This window comes from Protopterus annectens, chromosome 5.part0 (genome assembly GCF_019279795.1).
Source record: "Protopterus annectens isolate FY-2018-M chromosome 5.part0, PAN1.0, whole genome shotgun sequence".
NCBI lineage: Eukaryota > Metazoa > Chordata > Ceratodontiformes > Protopteridae > Protopterus > Protopterus annectens.
Genome location: NC_056735.1, coordinates 1,215,014,149 through 1,215,039,428, shown reverse-complemented (window position 1 = coordinate 1,215,039,428; position 25,280 = coordinate 1,215,014,149). Strand labels below are relative to the sequence as shown.

The window sequence follows — 25,280 nt, the reverse complement described above, 5'->3', positions numbered from 1 at the left end:
CAATACTAAAACTTTCAGCTGAATGTGGCTCAAGTGTATAATGTCTCAGTCTACAATACACACCAGCCCAAAGCCACACTAGAGACATTGTACTTGTATGGGCACCTGTGAAATGCACTGCTCCTGCATGAGAAGATCACTAACATATGAACCATTTCTCTGGGGCCCTTAGAGGCACTAAAGGACCATAAATCAAAGTAAATGTGGGTAGTCTGGGCTACAAAGAATCACTGAACACCATCATGCCACACCATGGATGTCACTAGACAGTGCAGCATGTTATAGTACATAATGCCTGCTGTTCTTGTCACACGCCAGCAGCACAAATGTGCAGCATAAATATTCTGCCATATTCCTCTGGATTGTGACCCATGACAGGGGGCCACAGCTCCCAGGTGGTGGTCTAAAAAAGGCTTTCTAGTTCAAGGAAAACATGGGGCACAGCCTGCTGCAAGTGGCATCACTCGTCAGAAAAACTGATCCTGAGCTATAACATCATCAAGTACACCTAAGCAGGTGCATTTTAGTTCATATACTGCTCAACTACAATAGCATTTGTAGGACATTTGCTTCATTTTCTCCACTGTTTTTCAGCTCCTGAACAGACTGAGAACTGTCTCTTCTTTTAAAAAGGTGTACGCAGCATCTCTCAAGACACAAGACAAGTATGTAACTGTACTAATGCATAATTGTGTGCATGTCACAGACGATTTCTTCAAAATCAGTTATGTTGTTGTTACTAGCAAGTCACTCTGCCTGCTGCAACATGTAGCTCTGGACACACGCACTATCCCAGCAGTTAAGTGCACTGACCTACCCACATGGCCCATTAGCGGTCAACACAGTAGTAAATATATACCTAGTATGGCCATGGGTTGCAACACACCCAAGAATTTGGTCCCCTACCATGCTGCATGTACCACCACCCCATTGGCTACATTTCTCAATATCTTGTGTGCACTGTCTCACACAAGGCCCACAGCAGAACCACTAATACAAGGCATAATCAGGCATGCTACCTTTTGACTAATAATTTATATTACTGGCCAACATACATAACAGCTTGCCCTGCATATGTTTGACAGCTACCAAACTTACAGCAATACATTCCCTTTTTAAATCACTAGTCAACCTTTATATGCTTATTTGAAGGTTGTCAGTTTTATTTCTTCCCATTTACAAAGGGAAAGCAGCAAGTTCAGAGGAGGTCACAACAGATATGAAAGAGGTTGGGTGAGATGGGAAAAATAGCTCCCACAGTATGGACAGAAAGGAATATCCTAGATGACTGCAGAACAACTGTATTAGTGCCAGTATTAAAGAAAAAAAGGACATTTCACAACTGTGGGCAACATAGCGGTCTCAAACTCCTACACATTGCATGACATTTCTGGAGAAGGAGACTAATAAATATGCAGAATAATTCAGAGCAAAATGGGAGACGTGTCGCATCCTAATCGGAAATGCTCAACTAAAGGTTTATTAGTTAGTTACTTAAGCAGTTAGAAATGAGACAGTCCAACTATGCATGCCTAGACTTTGAGAAGGCATATGACAAGATTCCAAGGAAGCTTATTTGACAGTCCTGTGGTGGTTCAAAGTACCAGAAACACTGGTAGAATAAGTGCAAGCTATGTATCATGACCCAAGTACAAACAGTGTTTGGTCTCAAGAGGAATTCCCAGTGGAAGTGGGCAAGCACCAGGGCTCAGCTCTTGAGCCCATTGCTGTTCATACTGGTGATGGACTACATAGCACACAAGGTTTCAGGGTAGAGAACAACAAAGTTGCAGTATACAGACAATGTGGCATTACAGGCAGTCTGATTAAGAACTTCAGCAAAGGGTGGGGAAATAGAATGCATAACTGACTACATATGGGGTGAATTTGAGAGAGTACAGATAAGACAACTGTCATGGCAGCAAGTGGGAGAAATCAGAAGAAGCTGAAATGCGAGATAGAAGTAAAAAAACAGCGAACAGGCTTCAAATATCTGGGGGGGGGGGGGTTTGAGGAGTACGAAGTCTGAATAAGGTCAAAGCTAGAATCGGAGGGGCTGCAGACAACTGGCACAGCGTTACAGGTGAAGTGTTCAACAGAAGAATACCAAGATTGACTACTAAGGTGTACAAACAGTGGTGTGACCAGTTCTGCTGTATGGTACAGAAACTTGGGCAGTAAAGGCAAGAGCAGCTGAGGAAGCTAGAGGTGATGGATATGAAGTGCAGACATGGGTGGACGTACAATCTTAGCCTACCCACACCATCTATGAATTTTTCTTCTGTTAGTCTTACACTTTTCCTCTGCATTCATTTCTTCAACACATACAGACTAGACATCACTGCACCGATAACTGTGGAGGTACTCCCAAGACTGGAAAATCCCCCTAATCAGCCTCAACAAAAGGTTGAGATCCTTCATCAAATCCTGTAAAGCTAACTATGAAAACAGAATTGCAGCAGACAGTAAAGACAACAACAAGCCCTTCTATAGTTGTGTAAAGGATCTCCACGGCAATACCCAGATTTGCTCTGAACTACTGCACAATGGTACCTCATATAAAGAGCCAAAATATTTCCAATATACTAGCTGACAGATTCAGTGCTAACTTTTACCCCTCCCTCCCAAAGGACCAAACACAATACCAGTAGACTGCCAGGCACTCAGTATTACTGCTGCACAGGTTAAAACAGCATTGTCCCAAGGCCAAGAATACAGCTTCTATGGGACCTGACAATGTCCCTGGCCATGTTCTACATGAACTACAGAGTGAACTGGCACCTCACCTGTGTGCCCTGTTCAATCACAGCCTCACCTCAAGCTTTGACCCTAACAAATGGTGCACTGCTACAGTCATACCTCTTCACAAAGGAGGAGGGACTACAGATCCCAGGAATTAATCGCCCAATTAGCCTGAGGAGTCTGATATGCAAAAGTTATGGAATGCATCATCATGGACCTAATAAACAAGGACACAGAAAATCTCCAAAAAAAAAAAAAAAAACTGTGTAGGATCCAGAGTTTGAAGGGTAGATCATGCCTGCTCAACTTGGTCAACTTTTGAGTCAGTCACCAGAGCTGTGGATGAAGGCAAGGTGGTTCATACAGCCTACCTTGATCTGGCCAAAGCCTTTGATACCATTCCCAACTCCTAGAAAAACTCACTAAGCTAGGCATCAACCCCTACAATCACTACATGGGTTGCAAACTGGCTCACAGATAGAAGCCACAGTGTGAAAGTAACAGACTCCAAGTCAGACTGCCGACCAGTCACGAGTGGAGTCCCACAGGGTTCAGTCCTGGGTCCTCTCCTGTTTGGTATCTACTTCTCTGAAGTCCAGGCCAAAACAAAGGGACTCTGGCTGACAGTTTGCAGACGACTAAGTTGTGAGCTATTAGTAACTTCCCAAGTGATGTTGACATCCTACAGAAAGACCTCAAGGACACTGACTGGTGTCAGAACCACAGCCTTAAGCTCAAGGCCAAAAATAGTGTCATCATCTCCCTTGGGGAAAAAAACAGGTTCCGATGAGTTACCACACTGATAGTAGTCCACTGAACACAGAAGTCGTTACAAGAGATCTGGGAACAGGTTGACAGCAACCTCTCTTTTGACCACCACATTGCCACTGTGGTCAAAGTCCTATGTGGCACATCTCATTACTAAGGGTTTTGCATCCAGGAAGAAAGAGGTCGTTGTCTCCCTCCACTCTTCCCTCATTAGGCCAATCGAGAACAATGCCCCATTTGGCATGCACCTCACTAGACACCTGCAACAACTGGAGAGGAGGAAAAGTACCTCAGAGAGGATCCTAGGCCGTTGTCCTATATGGACAGACTAAAAAAAACTGCAACTGTTCTCAGTCTCATATCGCCTACTTAGAAGCGATCTCTGCTTGACTTACAAAGCCATGTCTGACCCAGCTCTGTTAGAAATGCTACATCTAAAGAAATCCCAATCCCTCTGCACCACACGCTCCAGAGACCACAACCTCATTACCACTATCAACAGAACATGCTGGACAGACAGGTTCATAACCCAGAGACTGCCCATGCTATGGAATAGACTTCCCATACATGTCAAGCAAAGCACCTCACTGGCCCTCAAGAGAAATCTTGAGGAGTGGATGGGAAATAGATTCACCCTGGGGATCACTCCAGTGGCCCTACTCAACAGAGGCACTAGGAACTAAGGTCGGGTGGCACAATGCCTGGGTAATCCTACGGGCTAGACTTGTAAAGGCTCCAGGGCCATTAGCCTAGTACACACTTATGAACCTATGAAATAACTGGATTAAGACAGAGCCCTATATGCTCAGATTATGCACTAGTTTACGCAACCTGTTGGATCCAATGATGTCCTTGAGACTGAATCATGCCATCCTTTCAATACATTCTAACTAACCAAGACTGCGTTGTATTAACTGTGGAGAAAATAAGGGAATTAAGCTGGAAACCTGGGAGCCAAATGTTCTACATGTTCTGAGGAGTTTTTTTTTTTTTTTTTTAATTCAAATTAATGAAATCCAGTGTTACTCAACTTTGCTTTTTCCTACATTCTTAAGTCAGGTGCCTAGGGCCACTAGGCAAGCAGAAACCATTAGTGCTCTAGATGCTCCGGAGTGCATTTTAGAGCTCATTTTCCAGTCTTTAGATCAAATGGACAGAACAAGTCGAAGAAAAAAAAAAAAAAAAAAAAAAGTCTTTACTTTCTTTGAAATAATAAAAAGTAGTTGCAGCCAAAGCTTAATGCTCAAAACTTAAGAAAAAACATTTCACAATAACCAAGACAAGATGAATCCTTGCTAGGATACATAAATCGTTTGAGAAAGTTTCTCTACCTGCCCCACCCCATAAGTACTCCCCAATGGTGTCAGACTGCGAAAACACAAATGGCTACAGTTATGTAGGACCGCAACAAAGGGAAATAATTTATACACTAGCATAATGTTTAAGGTGTTTACCTCACAGACTAGTATAGGGTTTGATTTCTCCCCAATGGGAAAATTGGCTAGGCTTAAAATGGTCCAAAAAGGGCAGCTAGCCTAGTAATTGCCTATAAACAGCATGCCTCCTCATCCCTAGTCCCACAAGACAGGCACTGTCCATGTAACTCCCACAGAATGGGATGAAACTTAAGAGACTAACAGAACATAACATACTTCAATATTGCTGATAGACTTGTAAACAGCATGCCTCCCTACACTCCTACAAAAAAGATAAATCACCTGCAAGTGATGTATGATTGGGAGGAAAAGTTAAAATGATCACAGTAAATTTGTTCCAGCTCGTTACTCCCATACAAGCAGTAATGACACTATGCACAGACCTTTTTTTGGGGGGGGGGAGGGGGGTAAAATATAGGCTACTACTAAGCCCGTTTCAAAATCCACTTGCACATCCTTTGACTGGGGGGGGGGGGGGGGGTGTCACGTCCCTAGAATTTCTAAATGTTCTGCTACACATTTTATGTTTTTTTTTTTTGAAAGATGGTTTAAGTTGAACAAATCACAAGAGGGTCAGTTACTTTCATTCAAACAGCCACTATCCCCACCACACAGTTACAACCACTTGTGTACAAATCAGACATTTGAGTGGAAGAGGATGGCAATGTACTGTAATTTCACCTTTGATCCAAACACATTAAAAGTATTCTGAAGTGCTTCATAAGTTCATAGATTAGTACCAAGCTAACTGCCCTTACGGGCCATTTTAAGCCTAGCCAATTACCCCACATGAGAATCAATCCCTGCACCTTGTGTCTGTAAGTTAAACACCTTAACCATTATGTCAGCCTCCCAACCCACACATTTCACATTAGTCCTACAAAGTCAGACTAATGAGCAAACCGCAAGCAAATATTTTTTCTCTACAGCCATCACAAAATAGTTCAAACTACTTTTATGTATACCTCGAGATGTCCAGTTTAAGTAATCCACCATATTTCATTCAAACACATCCTAGCCAGGTAGTGACTGTGTAAACTGAGCAGAGAGGTTTTTACTTTCAGACAGCCTCAACCCACACTCAGCAGTTATAGCTTGTGTGTGCACTTCAGAGGATTGTGATAAAAATGAGTAGTATCAATTTTGTCTATGCGAGCTTCCACAAATAGCCACACATTAAAGCTGCTTCATACAAATCTTGTTAATTAATCCTATGAATTCACAGTACTTCTGAAAAGTCAGACAATGCCCCTTTAACTGAGGAAAAAGGGGAGGATCAGTTAATTTCTACAGTCAGTTCCAACCCCCACCCAGCAGTTATAGCTAAAAATGATGGCTGTGTACTGTGTTTCAGCTATGTTCCATAGAAACTGTGGCTACACATTAAAGTTTTCCATGTCTGAAATAAAGTACAGTACTCCTGCAAGATAAGAAGCAAAAAGCAACCATTAGTCATACTTCAACATACAAGGCCAGCATTTTATGTTGCTCTAATTCATTTAGAAGAATAACAGTTTTTGCATCAAACATTTTCTGAAGAAAAAGAAGCACAAACTCCAAAGACAGGCATTTGACTGCAATCCTTATTGGAATACAAGGAAATCGGAACATGTTTCTTAACCTCTTAAAGTCAAATATAATGGGAGGGAGCAAAGGCACAAAAATCAAGGAGTTTTTTTTTTTTTAAATATTGCTTTTTTAAACTTAGAAAATTGCTAGAATAATATATTTGGCATCAGCACGTTTTCCAAAAGAATATGAAGTCTGAAACTAAAATGTAATTTTGTAGCGACTTCAGTCCTCAATGATCTGGCAGAATATCACATTTTATGTGGAATAGACCAAAAATATGGTAATTCTGTGAAACTCTGGACAGTTGAAGTATGACAAGGGAGGGTAAGCATATTGGACAAATCAGACACAGCTAATGATTAGTAAACCCCCATCTAGACAAAATCTCTTGCCGGATGCCAGTAATAAATATGCTTATCTCATGCCATTGCCAAACTATCTTTGTACCAGACTCCCTCAGTTTTGAATTTGCTGGCTTATCTACTATCATAGGCAGGGGGGAGGGCATGAGGCCAACAAATCAAATGCAGAACATCCTCCCTAGGGTGCCACTCTCGATGCTCTGGTAGGGATACTTCTGAATCAGTTTACTTTAAAGTAAAGAAAAATTCTTTACTGTAAAAATCAACTCAAAAGCACTCCTAACAAAGGAGAAGGAGTGGCATCATTGGCTGACTTATTCCTAAGGCCGGTCATGAGCAGAACAGTGGGTTAGTGATTAAAAAATGCCATACTGGGCTAGTCTCCTTCCCACCTACCATGCCTCTCAATTGTAGAGTTTTTGCAGAACATCCAGATTTTTACCTCATATTTTTGGTCTGTTTCTCAAACTTTTGGTTTACTGGAATCAATGAGGGCTGAAGTCAGAAAATGACAGACATTCGAGTTTCAGACTTCATACCCTTCAGAAAAGTTATGCTAATACAACATCTGTTATTCTATCGGCTAAGTTTGTAAAACCAAAAAAAAAAAAAAGTGTCCCTAATTTTGGACATATGCACGCCCATTATTTATGGCTCAGTCCAGACTTCTCTAAAAAGTTGAGAGGTATGCCACCCACTTCTGTTTCCACACCTGCATGACCCTGCTCTGGTGGGGATAAGCTAGGCAGTTGCATGGAGAAGCTATCACAGAGAGCGTAGTTTGAGATACTTGACAGCAGTTATCTGCAGCATGTGCAAAACAGAACAAATGTTTACTTTTGAAGAAACTATGTTGGATTGCATAAACCAGACGAGCACACAATCCTGACAATTACCCAAATGAAGAGCTAGGGGCGCAAATCTGTAACAGTAGTCCCGGACTGAAGTGCTCAAATTCAGTTAAAAGGTCAAGCAAACAAAGCAGACAGCATTAAATATGCAAGAGTGAACATTAGCACCCTAATGGTTAGCATACCTCTCAATTATCCAGTTCTTGCCTCATGTTCTTGGTCTGCTCCCCAGTGTTTTTCTGCCAAATCAGTGAGGATTTTAAGTCACTAAATGACAGTTGAGCTTCAAACATTGTATCATTCAGAATATGTATTATAAAATTAGAATAATAGAATTGTAGAACAGCAATATTTAACATTCGCCCCCCTCCCTTCTCGATTTTTGGCTTTGCCCAGATTTCTTGCAATTAATGGTGGATAGGTGCGCAAGTGATGGGTTGACATTTAACCCTGACGACCTCAAGCTGTTAACACAGAATTTTAAAATAAATCAAGCGCATTTCATGCCATGCTGCGGGTGAATTGTATGCCATTTATACAGAAAAACTACGTTATCAGAAGTAAATTACAACTAAAAATCTATACATATGCAGCCAACAACCAGCGTTTACAAACCAATCGTATGTTCCACTAAGAAAAAACCCACCAAATTAAGTACTTCTGGCTCTCCCAATGTCTATACTGCGCAATTCGCAAGCCTCTAAATTATTTTAAGCAGTCAATACAGAGTTACTAAACCATTACTTGTTACAATTTAACAATTCTTAACTATCAAAACAAAATTTAAGAATAGTTATAAAACTATTTGAATGTGCGTAACTCCTACGGATTAAAACCGAACTTTGTTTTGCAAAACTGTGAGTGCTCTAAAACTAACTGACCAAACACAGGAACGCTGTTTCTCGTCAGCACTTTTTCTGACAGAAGTCAAACATGAGCCCTTACAAACAACCAATTTTCACTTTCCTGTTTCATCTGGACTCCAAACACAGAAAAAGACGTTTCATCATCCAGGTCGCACGCAACATAGAAGGCAGCAAGCTACAGCTACCCACCCACCCAAGTCCGAAAATGAGTCCATCTTATTTTTATACCATTACTCTAATTTCCCCAGATAGCTCTAAAATGTTAGGACTACCCCCCCAGAAAAAAAAAAAAAGCTTGAGGAACCACACGCACACACCCAGAACATTTTCCGTAAAAGAACAAGCCACGACAACAAATATTTTTGTTTTTATACATATGCAAACATTTGAACATGCACTATGAAGCAATAACCCTACCCGGGTTTGGTAAATTTGATACTATTGCATTGAATTCCTTCTCTTGCTGCGACCGTCACCCCGGAAATCACCATACCCACTTTTAGTGGGCCAACACCAAAAATCTTCCTGGGACCAGCTTTTATCAGACAAATAGGTAACACCTTTGAAATCCCAATTATTACAAGAGTCGGCGTCTCCTAATCTTCTTGGCTATTATAAGCCAGTTTCCAAGTAAAATTTCTATTCCCCCACCTACTTGTTCTGATATTCCTCTTACCTGTTCTACAGGTAAGCGTAAGATCACGCAGGGGCCACCTACAGGTCGGCGTTAGGGACAAATCTCACTTCAGGATTTGCGCAAATAGGAAGCTCGTATGTGACCAAACGTGGATCTTTGCTGTTTGTGAATGTTTATCCGTATTGTAAATACGTTTGGAATGGGAGAAATGACGCGTGACAGAACAATGTAAATTATAAAATGTGTTAGACTGAAAATGCAGTGTTAATGTATTAGCAAGATCTTGATAACAGAGACTCTGTATTGAAAAACGTCTATTTTGTCATTAACTGTTATAGTTTACATGAGTTATCGAGTTAAGAGTCTTGATAACAGGTTTCTGTGTATTGAAAAACGTCTATTTTGTCATTAACTGTTATAGTTTACAGGAGTTATCGAGTTAGGGCAGGTATCTGGCAGATGAAAATTTAGGGTTACTATAGGCTATGTGAGCACGTGTATTGAATAATATAATTAATAATGTAGCTGTGTTTTTAAAAAGAGTTATCACAGTAAATGGGTGGAGTTGACACCTACTAAAATTCCCTAAGGAGGACATTATGGAAATAACGACGTCATGCTGCCTAGCTGTCAGACTCTTACTACTGTAAATGGGTACAAATCCAGAGATAATCAGGGGTAATCAGAAACACTCTGTAAAATGCTAGTGCTATTAACTTGATAAGTTGTCAACGTAAAGTTTTGTTAATTGAGTGTACCGTAATGTTCGCTTGCTTACTGCGGCAGTAATCTTAGCTATATGGGATGTTCTTCGTCTCCCATTGCTGCAGTCCTGACATAAGGGTATTCCGCTGGCCACCATCGGCCCGAATACCAAAGGGCTAGAACCGGCGTCGGTCATCAGCGCTCGAGACTGACATCAGTACGTGCCAGTACAAATGCGCATGACCGACGCCATAACCTCAGTCTTTCTTGCCGCATGGTCCCTAAGCAGAAGCAGCATTTGCAAGTGCCGTTCGGCGTTCTGGAATTGTCGGTTTTCGAGTTTCAGACCGGAGACCAAGTTGGGCTAAGTACCCCTTTGGGGACATTTTTGTCTTTTTCTTGCCTCAGTATTGACGGATGTCAGAAAAAGTTAATAACTGTATTTCTTGTGGGAAACAGATTCCTCATAGGGATTACCATTCACTCTGCATTCCTTGTTTAGGGCCTGAGCACGACGTTGTTGGGTGTCGCTTTTGTGCTACTTTTAACAAGCGCTATTAAACGTCGGTTAGACTGTGCTAGGCTAGTGTTTGGTAAACGTTGTAATTATAACATGCCGCCGGATTCTCCGACGACTGGTTCTTCTAAGAAACGCAAAGAAAAGTCTTTGCGGTCCAAACAGGATGAGGCGGCCACTCCGGACGCCGGTTCTGTAGTACCACTGGCTACTTCAGCGGCTCCTTCTGAAAGTTTACCTGAGTCTCAAGGGGAGCCTTTGTTACTGCAGGAAGTGGCTTCTCCTGTGTTAGGCCAGGCTGAGGGTGCTTCTCTGATGTCAGTGGTTCCCTCCCCTCATAGGGTAGTTAGGCCTCCTCCTTCTCATAGCAAAGCCCATTCTAAGTCTAAGTCTGCCCCTGTTGGTGCGTGTCCCCAGGGTCCAGCTGCTAGGAAGCACATGTTAAAGATGGCTGAAGATTTGATTACTTTAATTAGGGGTTCTATCCCCCCCCCGCGAAGAGGCCCAGGGTAGAGCCAGAGTTGGAGGGTTTGGTTCAGTCTTCCAATGAGTCAGATTCCTCTGTAGAAGAACTTCAGGATTTCCCCCGCTATTCTGATACGGAGGCTGAGGACTCTACTCCTCTCGTCCCCTCCAGAAGATTTTTCTTTCTCTGAGACTTTGCATTCCATGAGGGAACATTTCAAATGGGAGGGCCAGGATTATTCTGATTCCCGTAAAAGACTGAGAGAATTCTTGTTTTGCCTCAGCATAGGCCCTTGGCTATTCCCCCTGTACTGGATGTTGTTCAGGATGTGTTTTCTGAGGCTGCCCTTAACCCAGATTCTCTGCCTCCTGCCCCAGTTAAACCAGACAGATACTACAGGGTTCCGGAAGCTCACAAGTACTTATATAAGAGTCCTAGGGCTGATCCAGAAACTATTACTCAAGGCCCCAAAGGGGTTAGGGCTTCTGTGGTTAAGAATCCAGTTCCTCTGGACAAGGATGCTAGGGCCCTGGATAGGTGGGGTAAAAAACTGTATACCTCTTCTACTTTGGCTATGAGAGCTTTAAATTGTCAGTTTCATATGCTTCGGTATCAAAATTATTTGCTGGGCCAATTGAAATGTAAAGTTGATGCTTTAGCTGAAGGTATTGAATGTAAGGAGCTTCAGGATTTAGTGCATGCTTCAGACCAAGTTGGTAAGCATTCTTTGCAGTGTGGTTTTGATGCTTTACAGGCTTTTTCCAGGGTGGCTGCTACTAGTTCAGTCATTCGTAGGCATGCTTGGCTGAAAGATCAGACCTTGTCAGAGCATGTTAAGGCTCGAATTATGGATGCTCCTCTACAATCTGATGTTCTTTTTGGTCCTCCAGTAGAGTCAGTTTTGAAAAAAATGGAGGAAAAAACTAAGTCTATGCAGACAGTTAAGGATTTTTTACAGGTTAAGCCCCCTAAGTTCAGTAGGAATTGGCCTGCTAAGGGTTGGTCTTTCCCCTCTTCGGATTATCAGTCTAGGGGCAGGTCGAGGCGAGGTAGGGGTAGGGCTTCCTCTCAGGGCCCTGTTACTTCTAGGTCTTTGAGTTCTTCTACCCCTTCTGCTGGGGAGGGCAGGGGTCAGTCCTTTCGGAAACAGACCCAATGACCCGTGTCTTCAGCTGCCGGACTCTGCCTTGCTGGCAGCCCCTCTGGGAGGAAAACTGAGATTTTTCAAAAGGAATTGGCATTTGGTTACCCAAGACAAATGGGTATTGGACATTCCCTCCTTTCAAAGGTATGCCGGATGTGCCTCGTCAGCAAAAGCTGGAAGCGCAGACTCAAATTTCTTCTCTGCTTCAGTTGGAAGCAATACAGGAAGTACCTTCTGCAGAAAGAGGCACAGGGTTTTATTCCCGTCTTTTCTTAGTGCCAAAGAAAGGAAATACTTGGAGACCAATTCTGGACTTGTCCATTCTAAATACCTTTCTGGAAATTCCAAAATTCAAGATGTTAACACTGCAACAGCTGTTACCTATGCTGGGCAAAGATCACTGGATGGTGACTCTGGATCTCAAAGAGGCCTATCTTCACATTCCTATCAGGCCCAGTTGCAGGAAATTCCTGAGGTTTCGGATTGGGAATTTGCATTATCAGTTCTCTGCATTGCCCTTTGGCTTGTCTACTGCGCCCAGGGTATTCACGAAAGTCCTGGCTCCAGTAATAGCTTTTCTCAGGCTAGCAGGAATTCAAATTTATCCTTATCTGGACGACTGTTTGATTCTGGCTCAAGGCAAGCACGAACTTCTTCAACATCTGCAGTATGTAATGACAGTTTTCAGATGCCTAGGGTATTCTGTGAACGAAATAAAGTCCAGTCTAGTACCCTCACAAGAGATGTGTTTTCTGGGTGTGAAACTGAATACAGCTGCTCAGATGGCATTTCTTACCCGGACAAACAAAGGAATCTTCACCTATACTTCCAACAGCTATCAGTAATGTCCAGGCTGACTGCAAGGACAGTCCTTCAAGCCTTGGGGTTCATGGCATCTTGCATTCTAGTACTTCCCAATGCCAAACTGCATATGAGGAAGCTACAATGGTATCTCAAGAATGTTTGGACTCAACACTGCCACGATTTGGACACTGTCATTCGGATCCTACCTTGCATTCAGAGAGAATTTCTGTGGTGGGCTCAGGAATGTCACCTAAACAAGGGGCTCTCTGTGACCCAACCAGAGGCAAGTCAGATATTAACAACAGATGCCTCGGAGTCAGCCTGGGGAGCTCATTTCAGAGGAAAATGGATTCAAGACCTTTGGGCCCCAGAGCTACTTCACTTGCATATCAACATGAAAGAGATGCTGGCAGTTCAATTTACCTTGGAGGGATTCAAAAGCCTACTTCAACCAGGACTGGTGTTGATTCGAACAGACAACACGACGGTCATGTGGTACATCAACAAGCAAGGGGGAACTCATTCTTACCCTCTTTGCAGACGAGCAATGCTGTTGTGGGAAACTGCTTTGAATCTGCACATCACTCTTCGAGCACAGTTTCTGCCAGGAGCACAAAATTCTTTAGCAGATGTTCTGAGCAGACAGATTGTGGATCCTCATGAATGGAAATTGGACCCTCAGGTATTTCTTCAGTTGACAATGGCTTGGGGAACTTCGGACATAGATCTGTTTGCTTCTCCTCTGAATTTCCAACTGCCACTGTTTTGCACAAGGCTATTTCATCCGAAAGCCTGGAAAATAGATGCACTATCCTTCAGTTGGAGCAACCTTCACGTGTATGCTTTTCCTCCTTTGCCTCTTCTTCCACAGGTGCTGTTGAAAGTCAGGAGGGACAAGCCTTGCATGATCCTTATAGCACCGGATTGGCCTCGTCAGCATTGGTACCCTCTGTTGAGGAGCTTGATTCATGTACCACCTTGGCCATTGCCACAGATTCCTCATTTATTGTCTCAGGAGAACAATCATTTTCTCAATGTCAGGGTGCACTCCCGCCTGACAGCCTGGCGCATTCTGTTTTAGAGAAGGAGGACCTTCAGCTCCCTCAACAAGTTTTGGATGTTATTTTGGAAGCCAGGCATCCTAGTACTCGAAAAGTTTATGCTGGTAAATGGAAGAGATTTTTTCTTTGGAGTTCCGCTAAAGGCTTTGATGTCGAATTTCCTAATTTGAGTTGTACATTGCAATATTTGACTGTTTTATTGGACAAGGGTTTGTCCTTCTCTTCTGTAAAAGTGCATGCTGCAGCTATTTCTGCTCACTATGATTGTGACCCTCCTTTATTTTCACATCCATTGGTTAAACAGTTTCTTAGAGGGCAAAGAATATCAAACCCCCACGGAGAGCTCCTACTCCTACCTGGGATCTTAATTTTGTTTTGGAAAAGCTGACTCTGCCTCCTTTTGAACCTGCAGCTACAGCTGAATTGCAGTTCTTGTCTTGATAGACTGCTTTTGTTGGCTATTACTTCTGCTAGAAGGGTATCTGAATTACAGGCCCTCATGGCAGTGGAACCTTTTCTGATTTTTCACAATGACAGGGTTTCCTTACGTACTAATCCTACTTTTCTGCCTAAAGTGATTTCTAATGTGGCATTGAACCAGTCTATACATTTGCCTACTTTTTATGCTAACCCCCAAAATGACGGGGAAAAAGTTTTGCATTCTTTGGATGTACATAGGCAGTTGAGGTATTATTTGAGCAGAACCAAAGAGTTCAGGAGTTCTCAACAATTATTTGTTTCTTTTGCTTTGACTTCACGAGGGAAAGCTGTCTCGAAACAAACTATTTCCAAGTGGATTAGCCACTGAATTGCTTTTTGTTACTCTCATCATTGTGAGGATGTTCCAGTTGGGATCAGGCCTCATTCTACTAGGGCTACGGCCACTTCTACTGCTTTTTTGAGAGGGGTAGCTACTAAAGACATTCTAGAAGCAGCTACTTGGAGTTCTGTACATACCTTTACAAAGCATTATCATTTACCTCTTTATTCTAGGTCTAGGGCTGGGTTTGCCACTGCAATCTTACAGGGCATGTCAGCAGCTCCTACTGCTATTTAGTTGACCAGCCTCCCTTTTTTCCGTTGCTCTGGGATTCTACCCTTATGTCAGGACTGCAGCAATGGGAGACGAAGAACATAGTACAGTTTTGTACCTACCATAAATGTAGATGTTCGAGGATCTCCATTGCTGCAGTCTAATTTTCCCTCCCTCCTTCCCCCTTTTTCTTTTTAGGTTGAGGTTTGGGTGGTGTTTTTTTTTTGCATTCTGACGTCTGAGGCAAGAAAGACTGAGGTTATGGCGTCGGTCATGCGCATTTGTACTGGCACGTACTGATGTCAGTCTCGAGCGCCGATGACCGACTCCGGTTCTAGCCCTTTGGTATTCAGGCCGATGGTGGGCAGCGGAATACCCTTATGTCAGGACTGCAGCAATGGAGATCCTCGAACATCTACATTTATGGTAGGTACAAAACTGTACTTTATATTTAACAGCCAGTCAGCTTCCAAAGCTTCAGGGAAGCTTCCACTTGCCCAATCTGTCAAGCAGCTCCAGCCTAGCTGAATAAAAGACAAATTTGGATGCAAAGATCTTCAGAGTTTTATTGCCAGCAAAGATAAGGAGGCTGAGCCCTAAAAGGACAATGCTAGGCAGAACAAAAACTAAATGTCTACACCCTGGCATAAGAAAACAAACAAACAAGAAGGATGGATGGGAGAAAGTACTGGCAACTGTAGCAGTGATCATCTGAATATCTACTGTTGTGGTAAATTCAGTTTCCACAACTGCATTATGTTCACCATATTGATCACTGTTGCAGTACCCTCACCCTTGAATTTTGGAGGAGGGAGGAGAAGATTCCAGGAGCCTATGGAGAATGAGCCTTGCAGGGCTTGGTCTGGACCTAGAGAAGGAGTAAGTCTCATAGTGGTTTGTAAAAGTATTTATAGAGTTCCAAGTAGCAGCTTGTAGAACATTTCTAGAATCCAACCCTTTCCAAAAAGTCCCAGATAAAGCCAAGGCCTTGGCAGAGTGGGCCTTGACCCAGCCTGTAATAGATTTGTTGGGGTAAGTATAACAAAAGGTAATAGCCTTAGACAACCATTTGGAAATGGTCTATTTTAATACAGGTTGTCCCTTATTCTTATTTTCACAAGAAATGAAAATTGATCTGAAAGATTTAGCTCTGTAGTACCTGAGTCCTGTCTGGACATCCAAGGTATGGAGTATCCTTTCTCCCTCATTTTTAGGTTCAGGATAGAAAACAGGGAGATGGATAATTTGGCTTAAAGTAAACTTGGATACCACTTCAAGTGTAAAAGAAGGATTAGTTCTGAAAAAAAAAAACTGTGTTTATAGAAAATAAAATAGGGTTGACTGATCAGAGCTTGCAACTCACATACTCTTCTTACAGAGATCAGAGCAATCAGAAAACTGTTTTCCATGTTAAGAACCTCAAATCAACTATAACTGGTTCAAATGGAGCAGGTGTGAGCTTCTCTAACACAGAATTAAGATCCCAAGGAGGGACTATCAGTTTTCTTAGTGGCTTCTTATGTAAAAAGCCCTTTCAAAAACATTTTGAGATGAGACTGCATTGAAAGAGGAGGCTTCATGGACAAACATATTGAAATGGCCGCCAGATGAACTTTGATAGAGGAATAAGAAAGGCCATAGGAAAGAAGCACACACACATATTGTAAAACCAGAGAACAACTAGCCCTGAATGGGTGCTGGTTATGCTGTTGGCACCAATTAGAAAACCTTTTCCATTTGCAAATGTACGACTTTCTAGTAGCAGGCTTTCTTGTTTCCATTAATACCTGCTGCACATCCTTAGTAAACAGGTGTCTAAAAGGAATGAAGACCCCATCATTCAGGCAGTAAACTGAAGATGATCCAGTCAGCGAAGACGATTGTGGTAATTGCAAATGGCCATTTGCAAAAGAAGGGAGAACCACAATTGCCTGGCCTAAAAATAAGTCACCACAATGATCAGGGGGATTCCTTCTGAATCTTCGTAAGTACCTTGGATATTATTGTAAATGATGGAAAAGCATACAGGAACATTCCTGTCCAAGAAAGAGAAAAGGCACCTGTCTTCCATGCCTTCTTGCTTAGAGTTCTATAACAGAATCTTGCCAGTTGATTGTTCAGAGAGGAAGCGAGGTCTACTTGAGGAACTCCCCACAGCTAGATCAAATCTTGAAAGACCCTCAAATCTAGTTTCCATTTATGAAAGTCTGCCCTGGTCCCATTCAGCTTGTCTGCAATACAGTTTTGCTCACACGAAATGTAGGATACTTGTAGAGTGAAATTGTGCTGTGAAGCTGTATCCCAACCTAATATGGCTAGTCTGCAAAGGGGGTATGACCTGGTTCCCCCTTGCTTGTTGATGTACCACATGACTGTGGTACTGTCTTTAACTACTTGAAGAGCTCCTGGGGACCAAAGGTGGTTCAGAGATTTGAGTGCCTTGATCAGGGCAAGCATCTCCTTGTTATTTATGTGCTTGGATCTGTCCTTGGTATCCCACACCCCACTGCACTTTTATACTTCCTGAAACTGCTCCACAAACAAAGTATGAAGCATCTGTGTTGACTACCTGATTTCGTATGGGGGGGGACCTATATTTAAGGATAACGGTTGTCTCCATCAAAATATTTCTCCTCTAACAAACCCCAGCACTGGGATTTGAAAACATAAAGGGTGTTGATACTGCGCTCAAAGAGATTTCAGATACTACTGTATATTTCTCATGTGGAGTCTTACTAGGGGTATCTTGAGAATCATAGTTGCCACGAGATCCAAAATCATGTGGTATTCCTTCACTGTGACTGAAGTCTGAGTGGAAAACCTTAGATCTAAATAAAGATCTATCTTTTCCTGTGGAAGAAAAGCTCTTTGAGCTGAGGTGTCTAGTTGGCATCCCAGGAACACAATCCTGTGTGAGGAAGTCAAGAAAGACTTTTGAATGTTCTCGCGGAGTCCCAGTTTGTGCAAACGATTTTTAACCCGTGATAAAGGATTCCTGATACCTTGAAAAAGACTCTGCATAGATAAGCAAATCATTATAAATATAGAAAATGTGGACACACTGTAGGTTGCAATGAACTACAAGTGGAGCTAGACACTTTGTGAACACTCTTGGTGCAGTGGAAAGAGTCCAAAGATTAAGGCAGTGAACTGATAATGTGATATAGACACACAAAACCTTAAGAAAAGTATGAAATCTGGATAGAGATATGATAATAAACATATTTTCAGTCTAGTTTTACCAGGAAACTTGAAAGTGGAAGAAGGATTAAATGCTAGTTAAAGTAGCATTATTTTGAATTTGAACATTCTCACAAAAAAGTTTAGGAAAGGGGGATTCAGAAGTGGTCTACAAGTGTTGTCTAAGTTATTTAAAGAAGGTTTTGCCTCACAAGAAGAAACTACATATACACATTCCTCATTCTTTCACAATTTGTCAGCATTAGGATCAACAAAAGCTGTAGCTGCTGGCTCAGGTTTGGGAACAGTGTATAAAAATTAAAAGACTGAGAAATTTTGTACATGCTTTCTGCTTTTTCAGGGTGAGCTGGCTATCAAAAATGCTTTCTTAGGAGTGGCTGGCTGACTATCAGAAAAATTGCAGGAACAAAACATACACACACATCCTCTAAAATAGACAAAAAAGAGGAATGGGTGTAAGTTATGAAAAATCTTTCTGTAACAACCCATAGTGTTTTCTGAAAGACTAAGAAACCTCAATGTTCTCACACTAAAACAGTGGTATATTCTAGCAGTAGTTTCAGAGAAAGGGAAACACTCAAAGGGAGAATCAAACACCGAGCTCTCCTCTGCGTATGAATCAGAAAGCTAAGGGAAATTCCCTGTGTCTGTCCTTGCATTTTCCTGTTCAGATTTAGAATCTTGAGTCTCTTCAGGAAAAGAGGAAGCCCTGTTTCTTTTTCTAGAGACTACTTTACAAGAAGGATCTATAGCCTGAATTAAACCCTGAGCCAGACCCAGTAAGGGGTAACTACATGCTTGGTTTTCTGTTTCTTTTTGGCAGGAAAAATTGGGCCAGCTATATTACTAATGGCAGCAGCTGCTTCCTCGGGGATGAGCACAGCCATTTTGACATGGTAGGGAAACCTTCCCTGTTCCCTCTCCCAGGACTGGCAAAACTGGGTCTTCTTTGCCCACTGAGGGGACACCAATAGCTGCAGAGGACATGGCTAACTCGTGGTCCATAAGGTCTGTAGGTGATACACCAGAGGAATCCAGGGTAAAAGATGAATAGTTTGAGATACAACAAATGGCCAAGGCATAGTCACTCACCTGCGGCTGAGGCAAATTGCTAGCCTGCTGTGGTGGCAAAGGCTGTTTGCTTAATTTTTTTTTTCTTTTTTGAGGCTGGAAGAAGGGCTGACAATTGAACTGCTAGTCTGTTTTGTGGTCACACCAAAAATGTTGCCTTTTAGCTTGGGAGGACTAGCAGTGATTGTTGGTAAACACTACTAGTCCCCAAAAGTTACTTTTTGACAGAAAAAACACAGTAAAAGCACTTTAAAACACTATGCCAGCCCTACAAAGAAAAATAAACATAATTTATCCCCAGAAAAAAATGTTTTCAGTTACTTTATACTACTTTTATCTGATAGAAAAAAAGAGTGCTCTGTTTGAAAGTAAGTTAAAGTCTCAAGACAGTCCAACAACACTCATAACTTTAAAATAACTTTCCTAAATAGGAAAATAATAAAACATCAACAAAATTAAGAAAATAGAAGTTCCACAAAAGGGTACTTATCTGATCAGCAAAGGAAAGCTCAGGCCAACCACTGATCCTCAAAAGCCTTGGGGAGTGTACTTCAGCTGAAGTAAAGCTCTGAAGGGATTCACACCCAAACCTATCTTTTAGTCAGCTCAGATTGAGCTGCTTGTCAGTTTTTCATATGGAAACTGCCCTGAAGCTTTGACAGAATATAACCCACATAACTAAGGTTACTGTAGCAGTGATCAATATCATGCCATTGTATGAAGTACAAGAATTCTATGACTAATTATTCAACATTTTATCCTAAAATTGACAGTTTCAGGAGGAAGTAGACAGAGAAAGACAAAATTTTAAGCCAATATCCTGGGCACCCTGAAAATCATCAACAGTGAGACCATACTCACAAAGGATTTTATTTCACATTTTTGCAAAAGTAAAAGCTCACTCATATAGAATTGAGTTGTGTCATAAAATATTAATTTATTACCAGATACAGTGTGTTTTATGCAACTATTAGTGAAAACTTAGTAAATATTTTTTTTCTAAACTCTGAGGACATTTTATTATATTTCAGTTTTTAAGGACACAAGTGGCCAAATAAGAATTGTCCTTCATAAAGAGGGACAGGTGGTAACTCCACAGGTAGGTATTAGGTGTGGGGGTACAGTCATTCTTTGATTGTGACAGCCAGCACTGCAGTTTGCACTCTACAGCTGGGATGTGATATTGTAGTCATTGCTGTTCAGTAAATGCTACTTCATTCATTTTTGACTGTATGTGTACTTAACTCTGGTGCACAAAGGGAGGTATTCATAGTTGTTGCACTTGGGCACAACTGGAAGTTGCACTAGTTGCAGTGACTGCACCTAGGTGCAACTGAGTTGCAAGCCATAAACACCAGTTGCACTTTGGTGCACTGGTTTTACATAGTCTGAAAAGAGCATAGGTAAATGAAGGTATAATGGGGTGTAAAAGAGAAGTATGTGGAAAATCAGTTGATTAGGAACTTTTCTCTCCATATTGTGATTCATATTTTTTCTAGAATGGGTGATAGAATTTGCAGTTACACCTTTCTATACACTTTAATTATCAGAGATGCATAACTTTGCTAGTAGCTTAGCTATTTTTTGTGTTGAGCATCCAGAATTGATGTGATAATCTGCACATTTCCCATATGTCTGTAACAGAAATTATGCATTTTCATAAGAGTACCACTGGTTACCATGTGCCAAGTGTTTTGGAGTAAGTGGCACAAACTGCAAGTCACATTGAAAGAGTTTGAGTGTGGAGAAGCAGTTAGTGTCAAGTGTCCTCAGTAGCCTATGTTGACTGTTAGGTATGAGGGAGTATTTCCATCATGAGAGTAGATTTTGACTTTTTTCCTTTGGTATTATCTACTATGTTTTATTATTCCTTAAAGAAGTGATGCAGTAGCCTTCTTTGTAACTTTAACTGCTCGGTGAGTACTGCTGTCCTATAACTGGTTTTGAAGGGCATCATACACAATGCCCCTACCTATCAGCCAATACTTGATTCAGAGTCTGAGCTGTCTCTGCCCATTTTGGGCCCCCCCCCCAGTGTTTACCACATATCCTCAGAGCATTTGTGATTCTTAAATGACTGAAGTTGTCTGTCCGGTGCATTTTTCCCTGTTATTGCATCAAGCAACATGACTCATGTATTTAGCAGTAAAAATGGCACTTCACACATTTCCCAATCTTGTCATCCATAAATAGTGAAAAAGATGGATCCCTATTATATCATCGAAGGAACATTCAAACAACATTTTGTCCAACATACCATTCGTCAAACTGTTCTTAGTGAGATTGTATTACAGTAGGGATCGGGAAATTTGCCCTATCCTTACTGTAGTGGAGTCTTGGAGTTGGTATATATAATTTGGGGGGGGACACAGCCCCCACATGAGGGGAGTTCAATGAATGCCATTTCCGATGAAATGCTGTTCATTGAAGTGACAGTTTGATGATATGATATAGATCCAGAAAAGACAGGTTCATAGGTTCATACTAGGCTATCTGCCCTAGGGCATTTATAAGCCTAGCCAGAGTATGTTTGGCTTTCGCCACCCATTTTAAATTAATTTTGCTATGCCCTTTTTCGAGGTTAGTATACAGTGCCTCTGTCTAACAGTGACAAAGAAGTGATACCCGGGGTAAACCTACGATCTCCCATCCACTCATCAAGATTCCTCTTGAAGAGAGTCAATGAGGGACTCTGCCTAACCTGGACTGGGATTTTATTCCAGAGTGAAGGGAGCCTCTGGGTTATGAATCTGTCCCTCCAGCATGTCCTATTTATTTCAGTGCTGAGGTTCAAGTCTCTCAAGCGTGTAGCTCGATGGGATTTGGATTTTTCAGGTGCAGCATGTCCCTTAATTCCGGGTTGGACATGGCTTTATATGTCAGGCACAGGTCACCTCTGAGCAGGTGGTATGCCACTGAGTAGAGCTGGAGTTTCTTTAACCGGGCAGCATATGGCATCTGTTTGTGCCCTTTGATCCTCTTGGTGAGGTACTTTTGGGGTCTTTCCAGTTGCTGCAGGTGTTTGGTAAGGTACATCCCAAAAGGGGCATTGTACTCGATTATGGGCCTGATGAGGGATGAGTAAAAAGGCATGATGACCTCCCCTAAACTAGATGTGAATCCCTTCATGATTAGGTGGGCTATATAAAATGTTTTTCTAACCACTTTGGCCACGTGGTTGTCAAATGAGAGATTGCTATCAACTTGGGTCCGCAGGTCCCTAATTACTTCTTCTGTACTTAATGGATTACCACCTATGTGGTAATTTGTGGGCACTTTGTTTTTGCCAAAGAGGATGACTATACACTTTTTGGCATTTAGCTTGAGGCCATGGCTCTGGCACCAGTTGTCTGTTTCTATGAGGCCCTTTTGGAGGATGCCTGTGTCGGCTGGAGAGTCGATTATGGCGCCCAGTTTGCAGTCATCTGTGAACTTGGTCAGCCACAGTCCTTCCGTGTTGGCCTGTACCTCCAAGAAATATATATCGAACAAGAGAGGTCCCAGGACTGAGCCTTGTGGGACGCCACTTGTAACTGGTTTGGAGTCTGACATGGCTCCAGCAATTCTAACCATGTGGGTTCTGTCCTTGAGCCAGTTTGCAACCCATCTAGTGACATAGGGGTTTATATTTAAGCTGGTGAGCTTATCTATAATGCCCGAGTGGGGTATTGTATCGAAGGCTTTTGCGAGGTCCAGGTAGGCTGTGTGGACCACCTTCCCTTAGTCAATGGCCTTGGTGACTGTTTCAAAGAAGTCGACCAGGTTTAAGAGGCAGGATCTGCCCTTAACAAAGCCGAACTGGTAGGATCCAGTGTCTGTAGGTCCACAATATCTTTATTTATGAGGTCCATGATGATCCTGTCCATAGCTTTGCAGACCAAGCTAGTCAGGCTTATGGGGCGATAGTTTCCAGGGTCCGTTGAGGCACCACCTTTATGGAGAGGGACCACTGTTGCTGTACGCCACTCTTTGGGTACATATCCTGTAGTAAGGCTAAGATTGAACAGTAGTTTTATGTTTGGGTTTAGCTCTTCTTGGAGTTCATGTAGGACGCAGCCTGGGACACCGTCTAATCCCATTGATGCTGTGTTTTTTGCTTTGGAGAGGGCAGCTCTTACCTGAGCATCTGAGATGTCAAGGGGGCAGCACTCTGCTAGGATAGATATTTGCCTTTTTGGTGGGGAGGGGGGGGTTGTGCTGAACCTGTCAGCTAGGATGTTGGCAATGTCTGTGGGGTCGGTGTATTTTTTGTCATTTTGGACTAATTCTGAGCATATCTGGGAATTCCCACCCAGGTTCCTAACATAACTAAAGAAAGCCTTGTGATTATCCTTAGTGTCCTGTGCAATTTTTCTCTCGAAGCTGGCCTTAGACGATTTTATGAGTGCCCTTAGATTTTGCTAATACTGATCAGAGATGCCTTCCCTTTTTGGGATTTTGCTCTATCATGTAGTAGCTTCCTCCTTCTATTGTATAGTTTGTTTATGGCTGGGGTCCACCAGACAGGACGTCTGCCTTTGGAGGATTGGGTCTTGGTTTTATTTGGGATTGCATGATCCATGCATTCCTGAAGGTGTTCATAGAATGCATTTATAAAGGATTCTACGGTCTGGGCCATATTTTCCACAGGCCCAGGGGCTTTGAAGGATTCCATCTCGGTTTTGAGGAGTGTGAAATTTGCTTTAGAGAAGTTTTTCACTGTGGTTTTCTGGGCAGGGGGTGGGGTTGGGATGTGAATATCCAGTGAGATCAGTTTATGGTCTGATCTTACCAGTGAGGGATACACTTCTGGTCTGGAGCATAGAGTCCCCATGTTGGTGATGATCAGGTCCAGTATGTTTTCCCCTTTTGTGAGAGTGATAAGTTGTTCCATAGCATTTGAGTTTATGAATTCTAGGAACCTTTGGGCTAGGGTGTTGGAGCTAGAGTAATGCTCCCAGTCTATGTTTGGGTAGTTGAAGTTGCCCAATATAATGGTGTTTGGAGAGACCTTCATATTTTCCAGTGTTCTCAGGAAGGCCGAGTGGGGTTCCTGGGTTTGGGAGGGTGGTCTGTAGCAGGCTATAAACTGGAAGGCAGTTTTACCAACTGTTAGTTGCACATGGATAGTCTCTGATGCTTCGTGTTTTGCCACCAACCTGGAGGTGTGGGTATCTTTGATGAATATCGATACTCCCCCTCCTTTTGTGGTTCGGTCCAAGTTTTGGGGCTGAAAAGCATGGTATGAGGTATAACCTGGTGGTGCTGGGGTGCTCTCGGGAGCTCTGAACCAGGTTTCTGTTACTGCACAGATATCGATGTTCTCCATGCTGAGGAAAACATCGAACATCTTGAGGTTTAGACTTCTGGCATTGAGTAGCATTACTCTTAGTTTCTTATCCCTTGTGATACCTATGGAGGTGGGTTTGTCTTTTGAGCCTTGCCTAAAAAAGGCACTATGGGGGTAGCAAGAGCCTTTGCCAATATCCGAATGCCCAGTGATGACAGGTTCAAGCTGTCCCTAGCGAAGCATCGTGGCTTGTCGAGCATATCATCCCAGGCTGACAGGCATTGGATCCCCATTTGAATGACACCAGTACTTAAGCCAATTGTTGAAATTTATCATCTTGTCTTCATATTGTGGCATCATTCTTGCTGAGGGTAAGATGCTACTCAAGGTCATGGTCATACCGGCCTGGGCTACATGCTCAGAGAGCTCCTCTATGTCTCTTTTCATGTAGTCCAGGGAGGTACGTCTCAGGTCATTCACACCAGCATGGACAATGACTGAGTCATATTTGTACTTGCCTTGGAGTGACCTGAGTGCTTGTGTTATGTGGCGGATCCTAGCGCCTGACAGGCTGCTCACCGTGACCTTCTCCTTGTTCAGCCTGGTGAGCGGGACGTCAGTGTGCCTGATGATAGTCACCTATTACAAGTGTATCAGGTGTGTTGTTTAGCCTTAAGGGCTGTGACTGTTCGGCACACTGGCTTTGTGAGATGTGTTGCACGTGTTTTGTTTTGGGGTAGCGGTTGCCTGGGTGTCTGCTTTGGAGGTCTCTGCT

At 42.5% G+C, this 25,280-nt stretch overlaps 2 protein-coding genes across 3 annotated transcripts in view; one reads left to right on the top strand and one right to left on the bottom strand.

Moving 5' to 3' along the window:
- KDF1 (keratinocyte differentiation factor 1) overlaps positions 1 to 9,391 on the bottom strand; it is a 198,036-nt gene extending 188,645 nt beyond the window's left edge. Inside the window, exon 1 of one of the 2 annotated variants that reach the window (XM_044071084.1) lies at positions 9,274 to 9,391. The gene's annotated coding sequence lies outside the window, so the exon portion shown is untranslated. The other variant, XM_044071083.1, reaches the window with a different exon arrangement.
- The window catches only part of NDC80 (NDC80 kinetochore complex component), a 2,583,329-nt gene that overhangs the window by 444,147 nt on the left and 2,113,902 nt on the right, over positions 1 to 25,280 (top strand). The window lies entirely within an intron of this gene.